This window comes from Ixodes scapularis, unplaced genomic scaffold (genome assembly GCF_016920785.2).
Source record: "Ixodes scapularis isolate PalLabHiFi unplaced genomic scaffold, ASM1692078v2 PGA_scaffold12__126_contigs__length_90152505, whole genome shotgun sequence".
NCBI classification, from domain to species: domain Eukaryota; kingdom Metazoa; phylum Arthropoda; class Arachnida; order Ixodida; family Ixodidae; genus Ixodes; species Ixodes scapularis.
Window position 1 is genome coordinate 72,652,883 of NW_024609838.1, and position 16,192 is coordinate 72,669,074.

Here is a 16,192-nt window from a genome sequence, read left to right on the forward strand (position 1 = left end):
TGAATGTAAAATATATTTCAAATCATTGCTGCTGAACAGATATATCTGCCCATAGGAGCTCTGAACACTGCATATGAGGGAATCCATATTTAGAGTGTGGGGCAGACATACATGCCCCAAATTGTGGCCAGCACTGCCATTTTGGCATGGCCTCTCACTTACACTTGTTATAATCATGAGGAACTAATCATAATTCATTCATTCTTAGTTCAGTGCTGACATGATGGACCAGAATAACACCACCTAGAATGCGAGCTGTAGTGACGAATTTGGTACATCACCTACCGAGGGCCAGCTCGGGGCAAGTATAGAAGGCAAATGCATTGTCAGCGCTCCAATGGAAAGCCCATTCAATCAGTCAGAACATCAGTCCTAGACAGACGCTGGCTGACACAGTAGTCTGCGACAGATGCAACCACTTGCCATCCAATGTCGTAGACAGTGCCGCTAGCACCATACAATATATAGAGAGTTTGTCTTCGAGAATAAACAAGAGAAACATCGAGCAGGAATGTGTGCATTCGCTTCCCACAAGAACGTGCTAAGGTATTACACACTTGTCAACACTACAGCCATCTAGGTGGTGTCAGCAAAAAGGGGTGATATGGCATTTCCTTGCTCCTCCCACAGAATGAGTCGTCCCACATTTCCTGCCTCAGTTTCACCATCAGCATGGTATCATCTCAAAGCGGACAACAGTGCCAGAACAGCCCCTGTGCTATATGTGCGAAACCAGCTACTCTTACCCTTCTACCCTCACCGACTCAGTGAAGGTAGGAAGAGAATGTCTGCAACAGCTCTCTTCTGGCCCTAAGACTAAGGTTGCACTACTTCCCTTTATGGGCTTGAATCACAGGACCGTTCTCACTCGCATGACAAATTAGGCACCTCTTTGTAGGCTTGAACTGCAGTACCGCCTCACCCACACGAACGCCAGATCTCCCCTTTCATCTCACCAAAGCACTGTCATCTGACCCCCTCTGGCAGTGGGAGTTCCGATACCTTAACATTTCATATAGAATACTAAATAAATAATCACTTGGAATATCACAAGGTTTATGACTATTTCCACCACAAAATCGTTGTTTCCAGGTTCTCAGTTCGCATCACTGCTGTCCCACCCCACGTATCACATAATGCTGAACGCATCTCAGAATGGTGCTAAGTAAAACTTCCATTATCACATGGCTGGCTTACCATTGTAAGCTAGTTGTGTGATGCTTGTCAAGCTGGTCATGTCTGTACACATCAGTGTTGGGTAAAGTACAAATGAAAAGGACTTGATGTAAAACACAAAGTAAATTAGAGGTGATGTACTTCAAGGAAAGCAATAAGTACACCAGGTGCAATGTACTTAAAGTAAATTACTATAAACATGTCCTTTTAAAGTACAAGTACATTTTAACACTATCTTTCATGATGCGCTTTCATTCCCCAATAGTGATTTTTTAACTGGCGTGCATTACACCAAGGGTAATGGGGGCACATCACTCATTTTCCAAAATGGTGGCGAATATTGGATAGAGTCAAGCGCCCACAGAGTAGTTATTTTCAGAAATGACAATAAATTCAGAAGTCCCGCAGACTTCTGAATTTGGCACCGCCTGAAAATGCAGCACCATACCAGGCACATCTATCTCTTGCTGAAAAAGGCACGAAAAGAAATTTTAAGACGAATTAAATGAGTAGCAAAGAGAATCTGGTGGATGTTGACAACGCCTAGTTTGTAATGCCCGTCTAGGAACCGTGACAGGTAGTGACGACAACTGTCACCTTCGGCCACCACGAGAGAAGGGCAAGGAGGAACTCCCCTCTCCCTGAGACTCTTCTTTGTGTGTCCCAGAAGTTGCTATAGAACTATAACCAGTCACTCAAAATTTGTACAAAAAGCAGCTTTGGGGTTAGTTGCAGTGGCCCGATTACTAGTGTACTTCAGCCGCTTCAGTGGCTGGAACGACTAGGACACCCTCTCGACGTCAGCCTCGCCGCAGCTTAGCTCCTTCAGACACAGACTATGTCACGATTGTGCCGGATGTGACGTGCGCTCCGCTGGCTGCTCTCCGAGCGCTTGCCAGAGTGGGCCGTTTGTGACGATAAATACCGCCATCAGGCTCAAAACAAACGTGCGATTGTCATTTATGGATCACGTAGATCATATTCACCCTATTTCTGCACACGACGGGGATATTTCAAATTTCGCTGAAATATCCCTTTGAGTGTACTCCTGTAATTTTTATTTGGATGTTTATATGTGCTTTCTCCTTCCTTGAAGAATGTTGCTTAGCAGCTAAGAAATACACATAAACAGGCAAAGAATACTTCATTAGTGTTTCAGCATAGTCAGATATATTCCGCTTTCACTGTGATGGACACTACGACCTGCACGAGCCAATCCATAGTTCATAGCTTGTATCGCGACTTCATACCCCATGCGTCGCTCCGCCCAACCAGAGGGACACGCGACACCTTCAGAGCTTGGTTCCGGTGGCTCGTAGCATATCCTTTGTATTCCAAATTTTAAGGTGAAACATAGAACTGTATGCCTCCTCGCATACCTAGACATAAATATATGTTTGTTTAATTATCACTGAGCTGTCTCCATGTCGTCACTGCCATTTTGTTTAGTAAACACTGAGGTGCTGATGCCACCATTGCGAATACTTAATTGGCCTCTCACAGTCACCAGCAAGAAGGCCTGGCTCACATTTTGTTATGCCAAATTGTTTCCAATGAACGGGTAATCGCCACATGAAATTACGGTTCCCTTTGAGGTTTGATATCAAATTCCTAATGTAACTTACATTTTTGTTCCGGTTCAGTTCAAAATAAAAGTATTGCTCCGGTTTTCGGTTCGGGTTCGGTTCTTCACCCTGGTTATTAGCTACATGTTAATGGGCATCGTGCATAATCACAACAGCCGCTTTGTCACGTCTCACGGCACCAAGAACGACATTTTGTCTGTCTACAATTATTCAGTTGTGGTTGCTTTACTGATAGGGTGACCAGGCAGGTTTTGGCAGGGACAGTCCCGTTTTAGAGGTTCATTTCTACTGTCATTCTATCTGAACACAGACAAATGTCTTGTTTTTGTGGACAACTTGCTCGTGAAGTCAGTACATCGAGTCATGACAGTATTTGAATAAGCACATATAGAATAAAAATGTTATCTCCAATAGAGTATGATTTTTAGCGTCTTCTGTGGCTCCACTTAGTAAGAAGTTTTGTTTGCACAGATGTGTATACGGGGCAGCTTTTGATAGTACTACATTTGGCTTGCGTAGGTTTTGCAGAACGTGTAAGAAAAGTGTGTGTGTACTCAACTATTCAGCTAAAGCCCCAGAAAAGTGTGTTTTCGCTTTATAGTAATAGGTTTTTTCTTTCTGTCTTGCTTTGCCCTCCCTTCACTCTCCCCTCCCCTTGTTGTCCCGCTTTCGACTTTGAGGAGTATGTTCACCATACACATAGGTCTCACTGACATCTCAGTCGGGGCTTATGGGATATCTCAGCGCCATTACCAGGTACTGACATAGTTTCGGGATCGGCGCCAGCAGCGTTGGCCGCGTCGCTACAGCGTTTGCGATGCCAACAGTGCACGTTTCTTCTGCTGTGCATTCACGGTTGCAGTGGTGCAGTCATGCCCATGTGTGCTATATTCAGCTCCCGAAGCAGACGCAAGTCCTCTGCACAGCGCAGTAACACAGAGCGAAATGTAGGGCAGCACCATTCACTAAAGGTGATAATGCGATAGTGTGAGCATACAAAGCTGCTGTCCGAGAAACGCCAAAGCCTCTGGCTGAAACTTGTAGTATTTGAGCGTGTTAGTGATTTTTAAACATTTAGAAAGTGGGCACATAAGGGACTATACAGACAGGCTCACATACATTGGAAGTACCCATGTCTGCGGTCGTCACTTCGTTACCGGTAAAAAGTATGTTGCTCAACTGTATGTGGATTGCTAGATGCTTCTGTTCGCACCCTGTGCGAAGTGCTATAGTGGCCAAGGCAGCGTTTGATGTCTGGTAGCATCACGCTGCAGGTCGTGCGTTTACCTTTCTCGCTGCGTTTCTGTAATTGTGCAGCATTTGTAGCACACCAGTGTTGATGATTTTGAGGTGGCGGTGCCGAGTTTACACAGCTAAGCTGCTGCAATTTCTAATGCAGTAAGTACAAGCACATTTCTTAGTCCCCGGGCGAAAATATCTAACTGGGACCAGTTGTAATCTCAAGTGGTTTCAACTGGGACTACCGTAAAATTCCGAGCAAGCCAGCCCGACCCCCCCCCCCCCCTTTCTAAATTCACATTTCTGCACCGTTCCGTGAAAGCAACCCCCCCCCCCCCCCCCCCTCGCTGCTCTGCACCCTTATCACGGATCACTCCCAGGCAACACTAATCTGCCAAACTCAGCCCAAGGATCCAGTTCTACTTTGCAGCCCGATCGATACACAACATTGTCGCTTCTTTTGACGGTGTCAGGTGGGCTAATGCATTCCTACACAGTGGCAAAGAAAATCTAGAACGTCCAATGGCATCGTGAAAACGGAAAAAAAGTACACCAGACGTCTCGACGCTTCCGAGCTCGACCGGATACGGGAATGGGACAAGAATTTTGACATTTCGCTACAGCAAAACAACAGCAAAGCCGAACTTCGACGAAAGCTAAGTAATGGCACGCCGGTGTTCAGTAAATCGCTGACGACCCACTCTTTAAAGGAGCTGTGCAACAATTTCAGGGCTTTGCCTAAATAATTGTGCAAGTTGATGCCTGACACTTCTTAAGTGAACTACAAAAAACAGATTTTGTCTGGATACCCTAGTTTTTATTTTAAAAATATGAAAAAGATCCAGGTTTTTTGCCACCTCATAACTTGTACGTCGTCTTCTGGGTCACATGCACAGTGACGTTGATGGGGTAGGTGCGGGGTTCCGGTGAAAATCTCTCTTTAGAGCCATCAGTGAGCAGCGAGAACTCATCCGCTCGCAACCGCGTGACCACGTGCTGGCGGGCGCGGTGCGAACATGGTGAAAGGAGGAAAGTCTCATCCAGGTCCGGCCATACCCGTACGGCCCTGTCCCCCTCCTCCTCCTACGGCTGTTGGCGGAAGCAGATAGAGCTGACGGTTTTGAGGGCGGGAGAGTTTGTTTCGAATTTTACGGTAGCTGGTGTCAATTGGGAAGAACCAGCTAAAGGGTCAACTGGTTTAAACCATTTCCAATTGGGAGTAAACTGGTTTGACCATGCGCAGTTGGGGAACGAGTGGGAGTAAACTGGGACCAGTTAGGGATTTAATTAACTGGTTGAAGCAATGCGCAGTCGGAGCTCAAATGGTTTTCCATTCCTAGTTCACATGGGGCACCAATTTTGACAAGTTGGGGGTGTATTGACCTTTGCTAATGAAGAAAACTAAAAAGACTTGCATTTTTAGATTTATACAAATAGGGAAATTTTTAATTACTAGGTACCTTTATGTATAAAAAAAGCAATAAAATTTTAATTAACTACATTTTTTTTAATCGGAAAATATAATTAGGTTACTAGGTACCTTCATGCATTTATAAAAAAAAAAGTAATTAAATTGTAAGTAACTCAATTTTTTTAATCGGAAAATATAATTAGTAGCATAAAACGTGTTTACCTAAATGAACATTTAGTGCATATATAAAAATGTATTAAAACATTTATTTAAATACCTAGAGTATTTTTTTTTCCTTTTTCATAAATAAATTGATCTTTTGGTCAATCACAGCTCGCCGGCCGCTGTGGCCTGCCGGTGCGGATTAGTGGTACGCGCTGTTGACACATAGCGCTGCATATGCGAGGTACGTCGAACCAACGTCGGACGGACGCGGTAGAGAAAGGACGCCATTGCCGAAGTTGGCGTACTGATAGACACGAAAATGTCAAAACCATATCTGCGCTCCTTTGGACCCAACTGCACACACGCCATGGTGGCAGCGATGAACTTCGAGGATAGAATGATGCAGTTCAGCGATCGGAGGGCACCCAGGAAAAACCAGACAGAAGAGAAAACCGCCGCCTGGAGCACAATGGCGAAAATGGCGGGAAGTCTACCTCGAAAATGCTCGACTACGACACAAGCAATTGGAAATGTTGGATTGCAACGTGGGAGCGCTACAGCATCTTATCGGGACCTCACCTGCGCAACGCGGGAACACGGGTGAGCGCCTTTCTTTACGCCGTTGGAAGAGAAGCTGAGGTCGTCCTTACTTAATGCCAGCAGACGCCAGCGGCCGATCTTCCTTCACCTCGCACGAACACTACCTCTGAAAAGGCAATTCTACCGGAAGCGTGTACGTCACCGAACCTAGTATTTAGTTTAGTCCTCCGAGTTTTTGACAATAAAGACTCGTCAACCCTCCATTATGTGCCTGCCGCGTATCGTTGTTTGCCGGAGTTGGCACTCTCATAAAGACTTGTTTTATTGCCTGTCAACTCGCCTCGCTCAGCACGACGATACGCTTCGATGGGGGCCGCATCGCTGTCAGGCTCTTCACCCACCCACTCGTGAAATAGTTAGGGGCATCCAGTGCCACTATGTTCACGTGCGTCGCGCCTGGCTGCACGTCCGCATGGCGTCCGCGCCGACGCGTAGCGCGTACGGATCGACGCCGTCGCACATCCTCACTTTAGACTCATACCGAGCCCTTCTGGGGCCCACAAGCTCACCGAAATAGAAAGGCAGAACTCATGGCGAGTGGCTTTCGCCATCGCGCTGTGCGGGCGGTACAGTATCCGTAGCGATAATTCCGTGCGGCGCACGTGCGGCGGCGGCGGCAGCGTCCACCTCTCAGTACCTCATGGCGGCCGGGAGTAGAGGAAGTGACGCCACGAGGACGGGCCACATCCATCGTCGGCGGATAAGCCAGTGAAGGTAAAGGTTCCGCAGCCCTCTGCCTCGTTAGGAATAGGAGACAATCAAGCCGTCAGTCAGCTCCAGTGCAATGATGCTGTTTCGAAAGTCGCTTACCATGCCCAAGCGAATTGCGTCATCGGCCCGTAGGCCCTAAATGATAATCGACATAGCTTGCATAAGAACCAAGCCCCTACCTTCCAGCGCTGCCGCCACTCCATTCCCGTTTCATTCTGAGGCCGCGAAAATGCGGATTGATTCCGGAATCATTAGAGAGCGGCGACTCCGCAGCACTATAAAGAGGTATGTAATACTTACCACATATGCGGCAAGGAAGCACGTGCTGTCATTGTACCGGGCCCCACGGTGCGACTTATTCAAAGGAAGAGCGACACCTGAAACGCCGTTTGACTCCGAAGAGAAACAAAACTGCCGCTGCTGCCGCTACGCAACAGCTTTAACCATTTTACCAACTTTAACCACGCTGGCTGGCGTGAGAGGTAGCACGTGGCGCATTAAGTCTCGCTCGGCCTGGCCCCGTCTGGCCACACTCGCGCTGCTCGCGCACTCACGTGGGGGGGGGGGGGGGGGGGGCATGACGTCATCCACGTAACTTTCCCAAACCTCCGACGCAATGCATGACTCTCTGGCGTAAGCAGGGGTGGAACGAATTTGCCATTTTGCACCAGATGACGCGAAACTACGCCACATTCAATTACTTGTTTTATTAGAGGCCAAAACGTACGCCCCTAAAATTGTATTTATTTTGGTTTCGGTTTCTGCTGGCTCGCAATCCGTTTCTTAGCTTGGTTTTGGCTTGGCTACAGTCGTTTCTACTGTTGTTCGTCTGTAGCTTTTATTTTGTCCTATGAAGAGTTTTTTTTTCTTTCTTTTTTTCACTTTGTTCGCATCCCGGGCATCCCGGGTAGGAAACGCGCGAAGGAACTCGGGGATCGGGTCCACTGATCTCTCGGGTCCCACGACGACCATCTGCGATCGGATTCTTTAATCGATTCGGCCGCGAGTCATCGCCTGTCAGCGATGACCCGGGTTTTGGTCGTCAGCGAGTCGACAAGAAATGATCAAAAGTAAGTCGTTTTTTTAGTACTTTATTGTTAAAGTTGGAATTACATTACCGCGAGATAAATGACGATTTGATGAAGCAAATGCGGCTCCGGCAGAGTATCGGAGCAGTCATGGGCACGTTACCAGCAAGAAGTAACAGTGTTACAGATACCTAGGGGGAAAAAGTAACTCTCTTACAGTTGCGGTTCCCGTCTTCCAAAAGTAACGTCTTACGGTTACTGCAAAAACAGTAACGCCGTTACTTTCTCGTTACAGTACAAAAATGGACTCCTGAAATCACAAACCAAAACAATATTTTGGTCAACTGAGATTAGAAAAATTTAAACCCAAAGGGTGTTTCTTTCATTCATTCATTCAATCATTCATTTATTAATACTGTCAGCCCATTATGCTATTACAGCTGTGGGTATACAAAAATAAAAGATGAAAGTAACCACTATACAAAGAGTAATTAAACAAGACAATGGATTGCACAAGACCGCTTCATACACTTAAACGCGCACAAGAAAAAGTTACAAAACTGAAAGCAGCACAGGTATTAACATTTCCCAAGAAAGCTGAAACTTGGTCAGTATTTGTACGAATACGGCTTTTCACGACTGTCACATTCGACAATATTATGTATACTTTCTAAAAAGGCATTAGGGGATGTTGACGAGACAGCAGAATCGGGCAGCATATTCCACTCTTTGATGGTTCTAGGGAAAACACTGAATTTAAAACAATCATTTCGTACAGATGGATTCGTTAGTGCTGATTTTGAAGTAATCCGATTTGTTGATCTTTATAAAGTTATGTATAATTTGGAAAAGGAATTTCAATCTTTCGTACTTGGTCCTCGATTTCAAAGTTGGGAGATTTGCGAGTTCACATAGTTTTGTAGGAGAAAATGCTTGGCCGAATTTGTTAAAGATGAACCTGGAAGCAAGTCGCTGAATTTTTTTCAATTTATGGCAGTTTGTTACAGTATGTGGATCCCACACAATTTTCGCGTACTCAATAATCGGTCTTACCAGAGCTGTATAAGTGAGGCTTCTTATTTCCGGAGTTGCACTAGTAAGGTTTCGCCTGAGGCACCATAGTGCTTTGTTGGCCTTAAGAAAGACTTTATCAATGTGGGTATTCCAACGTAGGTCTGGTGTAAATACTAAACCTAGGTACTTATGCTCTTTTACTCTTTTAAGTCCGACGCCGTCAATGTGATAGTTGTATGCTAAAATATTTTTTTTTCTAGATAGTTACATGAAGACTGATTTTCCAAGATTTAACACCATCTGCCAATTATCACACCATTGTTGAATTTTTTGTAGATTACGATTTAGTTCGTCCTGGTCATCTGGAGTTTCTATTCTATGGTATATCACACAGTCATCTGTAAATAGTCTGATTGGAACGGTTATGTCTTTATGCAGATCATTTATGAATATTAAAAACAAAAGGGGACCCAAAACACTCATCTGGGGAACCCCTGAAGATACAGGTGAAAGGCTAGACTTATCCCTTAACTTCTACAGACTGTTCTCTAGAAGAAAGATACGATGAAAACCACTGTGTGACGACTGAATTTTTAAAAATGACGTAAATTTTCAGTAATAGCTTAGAGTGCGACACTTTATCAAACGCTTTCGCGAAGTCCAAAAACACTACGTCAGTTTGACCGCGACAATTAATCGTATAAGAAAGGTCATGTACAGTTTCGATAAGTTGGGTTGTGGTAAAAAGTCCCTTCCAAAAGCCATGCTGGGATCGGAACAATAATTTATAATCTTCGAGATAATCCATTAAATGTTTAGATACGATATGTTCAAGCAGCTTCGAACATGTACTAACAAGCGAAATGGGCCGATAGGTGCTTACGTCAGACACACTGCCACCCTTGTGGATAGGAACCACTTTCGCGCATTTGCAAGCACTAGGAAAAGAACAATTATTGATGGATGACTTGATAATCATGGATAGATATTTGGAGACCCAAACTGCGTACCTTTTCAAAAACTCATTTGGAATTCCGTGGGGCCCGGGGCTCTTTTTTGTATTGATATTAAGTAAAAGGTTCAAAACTCCTTCCTCGTTTATTTCTATATCTTTAATAGGAGGGCTATCTGAAAAGTCAACAAATCTAGGCAAGTTTCCATCGTCATCAATAAACACAGACGAAAAGAAAGTGTTAAATTGTTCCGTGCACTCTTCATCATTGGTTTCATCGCTAGTGCTACGCGATTTGACCGAGGGATTAACGCACCGCCAAACTTGTGTGGTGCCTCCCTGAGAAATTTTTTAAGTGTTACATTGTGAAATTTCTCTTTAGATTTCCTTACTTGCCGTTTTAATTCTTGACTCATGCGGTGAATGCATGGTTTATCCTTGATATTCGAATAATGTGAACGCGCTCTCTTCCGTTTGAGTTTTCTTTTTGCATGTATTATTTCCCTATTAATCCAGGGGTTTTGGTTCCTAATTTTTTATTATACTTTGGAATAAACCGCTCGAGGCATTGCTTAGTCATGTTCGTAAAGAAGTTCCATAGCGTGTCAGTACTGGCATTGTATTGGAAAAGAAACGTGAGGTCATCCAATGACTCTTCAAGATAATCGAGCATGCTGACATCATCGGCAGCCCCGAAATTTAGAAACGTCTTTTGTGAGTATTTATGCGTGATATTTGGGGTCATTTCAAAAGACGCAAGTACCATTTTATGATCCGAAGGGCCCTCAATAGTTTCACAGCCGGAAAGAAACGATTTCAAGCGTGCCGATATAAAAACTAGGTCCAAAATTGATGATCTTGTTGAAGTCACTCTTGTGTGATCAGTTACAACCTGGGTTAGATTGTAGCAAAACGCAGGCTCTATTAATTGGTCACAGCTAGCTACTTCCGTCGATCCAGGAGAAAGTGATAACCAATCTACCCCGGGTAAGTTAATATCCCCCAAAAGTAATATGTTGTCCTCGTGACGTAGATTCAAATCCATATAAGTTTGAAGCTTTATCATCACATCAGCCGGCGAATTCGGAGGCCTATACATTCCACCAATAAAGACAGTACTATTATTGAGCTTAGTTTTAATCCACAATGCTTCAACGTCACATACTTCATCAAGAGCAGAAAACTGAATGTTATTTTGAATCATGATAGCAACTCCACCGCCTCTTCCTTCTCTATCCTTTCTTACTATTGTGTAGTTCGGGGGAGTTACTTCAGAGTCGAGGACATCTTTATGCAACCACGTTTCTGTAATTACGACGATATCAGGGTCATGTTCCAGGATTATGCTTTCAATTACATCGACTTTATTCAAAATACTTCTGGCATTCCTGTTCATGATCTTGAAGCACACAGGTTCTTTGAATTTTCTTCACTTATTTTCATCTCCCGGGGTGGTTTCTATGCGAGTCTCAAGGGGACGAAAAGGCAAACAGCGCGCAGAAAACGGGGACTAGAGGAAGTGCAGACAGGACAAGCGCTGACTCTCAACTGAAATTTAATCACAAGGAAACAAAACAAAGAAAACAGCAACTCCGCCTACGTCACATGACAAATTCACCACGTGTCCAAAAAAAACATCTCTTTGCTACTCAGGCCCAGTGACGTTTGGCTTACGCAGTTCGCGCCGGCTTTGATGATTGCATGCGCCTCTAAAATTTCTCTATTCACTCTTTCCCTACCATTGCCAATGATACTAGTCTTACTGAAGATAGGTTTGCACCCACAACTATGACAATGCAATGGCAAATGCCCCCCTACAGCTCCAACCACAGATCGCAACTACAAGTCATGTTTAAGTGCCATGAGGGGACCCTCATGGCACTTAAACCTCTCATTAATGGCTTCATTCCAGGCATAAAGGGCATCGTCCACTCTTAGCTTATCGAATACTAATTTCACTTTGGAACCCCTTCCTCTCTCTTCTGCCGTAGAATTCCACAGGTTTTTGCGGATCTCAACAACCCTTTTAGAGAAATCTTCACAGATGCTGATTGGGGTGGGTACCTTTGAGCTTGAAGCAGTTCTTCAAAATAGCCAGTTTATCTCGGAAGTCTGAAACCTTGAGCATAATCGGACGGTCTCTACCTGAAACCTTTTTTTCCAAGCCTATGTATACGCTCAATAGAGATTAGTTTATTATTTAGAATCTTATCAAAAACGTCATCATTCACCCTTTTTAGTAAAATTTCTTCGGTTTCTTTGCTAACTTCTTTACTACCTCTAACAATAAGATTGTTTCGTCGGGAACGATTTTCTAACTCGTCAATTTGCCTGGCAAGTGTTTCAATTTCGGCGTCGCAACCGCCGACAGAGTGTTCGAGCTTTTCAAGTCTAGCCTCAATTTCATCAACCCTTTGTAGCTTTTTTTCTATTGTCAGTAGTCTGTTCTGCATTTGGAGCATCGTTGCTTCGGACGATGCCTGTTTTGTTTGTATCTCTGAAATCTTAGACAGGATTTCTTTCTGAGTTTGAATCATTTCATTGAACATTTCTTGCGTAGTCGGTCCGGGGTTTTCCTCAACATCTCCGGATAGCTTTAGTAAAAGCACCGCTGTTGAGAAACACTCACGTAGACAATCAAGGACTACATGTGAACACGGCAACACTAACAAGCAAAAATGATCAATATGAAAACCAAACTTACGAGCACCAACCTGCACAAAAAGTGGCACGCTTGGTGACATTGTCACGGCGGTGTTGCCGTGTCCACTGAGGCCTGAAGACGCTGGTATTCCTTTTATATCCATCGGTGGCGCTGATTCCTCAAGAAGCGATGACGTCACCATGCCCATCGGAGATGCGCTCAAGACGCTGGCCACGTGCATCCCTTGCGATGCGTTGATGACAAGGCGATGAACGGAGTTTCCATCCGCAGATAAAGTCGGTGTTGCGTCCAAGGCTGCGGATAAGCATCCAACGATGATCTGCACAAAAAATGGCACGCTTGGTGACATTGTCTTGGCGGTGTTGCCGTGTCCACTCAGTCATTCGCCTTGTTTAGTCATTCGCCGTTTGAGCATTTTGATGTGCATAATTTATTTGCAATAATTGTTATAACTTAGAATCAACTGTTTCTCAAAATAGTCATTGGCCCATCATTGGCCCACGTTAGTGAACATTTTCGTTTATTTTTCACTCCGAAACGAACAGGGACACAGATGATCACATAATTTCCTTATGGCATATACTCGGAAGAAGGCCTAAACATAGCAGGTCAAAAGACTTCGAAAGCAAATAGGGGAAAATCTGAAAAGAAGGCAAAGTGAGGCCTTCTGGTGCTCCACGAATGTCCGACGACCACAGCGGCGTCTTTGTCCGAAATGCCAAACGTGGAAGACCAGTCCACACACACACATCATCGCTTCATCTGGAGCACTCCATAGGTTTCACAACAAAGTGTCCTTCCATTGGGGTGTTTCTTGAGCCTACCAACAAAAAAAGGCAATTGCACTTGAACCTGGCTTCGTGCTTACTCGAGAAGCCCCTAAGGGAATGAGTAAGTTAAACAAGCGCCGGCTTTCTGCACAATATGGGGACGAATTCCTCGAAAACGAATAGGGAAGAGGAAATGGCGACCAGCTGGGTACAAAAACGACAGCACGGACATATCCGACAAAGGGGAAGGGAGAGGGGGGGTGCAGACACAGTCCAAACGGAATACTCGGAGACATGTCGCTCGACCACCGACACCCGCAGATGGTCCCCACTAGAGAAGAGTGAGCCAAAGTCGGTGAAACAGACATTGTTTGCCGCCCCTACCACCACGGGTGCTGCTTCCTTCATCTACTGGTTTCGTGCTGAATCATCCGTCCATTCTCGGTCATGGACTAAACAGGCAATTTTTTGTTTGTTAAATGCATAATCACGTTTCTTTTTTTTTTTTTTTTTGTCGTTGAAGAGTTTCGAGATAAATACTTCAAGGTGGCAATTTCAGCATGTCCGCAGCAGTGGGTTCTAATTTATATAGTAAAAAAAAACTAACTGTAAGGGCATAAACAGTTACAGTTACCCAGTAAAAAAGTAAGTGTTACAGTTACAAGTTACCAGTATTAAAGAGTACTGCGTTACAGGTAAAAGTTACCGAAAAAAAGCAACTATAGTCTGTTGCAACCTAAGAACAAAGGGCGAAGGTAAGACGGGCCGGGGAGCAGGAAACAAACTGAACGCTGGAGAAGAGAGGGGGAAACCTCCCTCTCTCTTTAGCGTTCCGTCTGCTTCCTCCTCCCCGGCCCGACTTACCCTCGCTCTTCGTTCTTAGGTTGCAACGGACTATAGTAACTAGTTACTGCCCAAGACTGTATCGGAGGGGACATCCTTTTCTCCTGTTTTGGTTCCCTCGTGCGACTTATAGCCGCGTCCCACTAGAGCGGCACACTGCAACAAACGACAGCGACACATGACAACAAGCGACAAATGACACCGAGAGACAGCCTGTTTGTCGGAGCCTGCCGTCCCACCTGGCGGACATGAAGCAAAATACGGAGACAAGGAAACTTGTTTCCTAGTGGGATTGGAGTTGTCAACACGACACTTCACAATACACAGACAGAGTGTGGCGATGCGGTTTTCGTGTTTTGCTCGTTTGGCATAAAATGCGCCGACAAACACGGTGAAAGTAAAGATGATTACTTTATTTCTTGATTAAAGCTTCTGCTTGTCTTCATTTGCTCTTGCGGACTTTCGGCAAACAGTCGTGACAATCGACACCAAACTTCTTTCAAACTATATTTCACGAATAATTTTTTTTTTGGTCGGTCGAGGCGTTCAAGGGGAGCGCCACGGAATTTCACGCCGATTTTGAGGATGTTTATATTTATATATATTCATATAATTGAGGGCAGGCGTTTTTTGGGAGACATACGGCATCCCAATTATCACAGAACATGATGACATTCTCTCGCCTGCCGGAATGGTTTGCCGGAACCTTGTGTCCTACTTCGTTGTGAACGGTCTTTGGTCAGTCCTCAAACATCGGTGTATTCATCCTGATGCAAGGCGTCTTGAAGCACCACTTCGTGCACCAGGTTTTCGCCAGCAAATCCAGTCGTTGCAAATTCCCTTTCGCAACACGAACACTAACAAGCAAGCCACGACCACTACGAACAATCGAGGGATGGGAACTGCGGGAACGATCAGTGGCCGCCAAGGCCTTTTTTGAAGGTTGAGCGGCAGAGCAAGCCATGAGAGGAGGGGTAGAAGGGTGGGAAGAGGGGCAACAAAGGGTACAAGCAGGTGAGTAGGATAAGTTTTTCTCTGAGAGGTGTTCCTGGGTGGGACTGCTTGCCGGCGCTTCAAGTCCAACGACAAACGAGAACCTGTCCGACACCGATTGTTTGTCGGCATATGTTAGGGGTGTTGGTTGTTATAGTGGGACAGCATCAGCGCCACAAAACTTTGTGGTGTCACCACCTCGGGGTGGTCAAGTGCAATAAGTGGCACAAAGTAGAGACCGACATGCTGTGCAGCTGTGCTTACCAACACTGCCGGAAGGCCGCGCATGCCAGAAGCTATGTGGGCAGAAGCGGCCAGGCTCTCCGTGTTTTCACCATTGCATTCTGTGGCGTGCGCCTGTTGTTGACTTTGTACAGGTGGTTATAGCTTCAATTTTGCATCGTATTTCCTGCCAACGTATGTTTTATGTTATGACCGACTATTAAAGTCGCTACCGGAGCCTGAGCGGCAGCGAGACAAATTGTGCGTGGATGGCGTTGCCTTTGACGATCCATACGCCGTAAACTGGACTTCCGACATGAGGTTGCTACCACCGACGTCGACGGCTCACATCGTCGTTTATTTAGATTTTTCGCCCAGTGGGATCAGCAGACTGTGGGTCTCCTGAAGTGTTTTTATTAATTGAATAATTACACACAGCGCCCTCATGCTGGTTTTCCTACCCTCATGACCACAAGGCACGACAAGCGGTAACGCTTTGTCCGTTCTGTCGCCAATCTCCTCCCACTTGGTAGCACGGGCGTAGCGAGCCATTGATGAGCACTTGGCCGTTGCTTTGTGCGCGAACACCGTGGGAAAAAAAATTTGGATGGTCTCGATCAGATGACGGTTTCCTCGCACCTAAGCAACCTTGGGACGGAGATTGAAATGGAAGCCATACTTGCCTTTAAGAAAGTACTTGCCGCACAAACGGTCGTTTGTGTGAGGCGACCGTTCTTTTCAATCCACAGTTATTATCCGCCTTCTGCGCCTTTCAGAGTCCGCCGGGAACTTGTGGAAACTCACTTTGCTACTTTTT

General features: G+C 45.3%; 1 pseudogene; it reads left to right on the forward strand.

Moving 5' to 3' along the window:
- Positions 1 to 5,984: 5,984 nt before the first annotated feature.
- On the forward strand, positions 5,985 to 6,533 carry LOC120842403 (annotated as a pseudogene).
- The last annotated feature ends 9,659 nt before the right edge of the window (positions 6,534 to 16,192 follow it).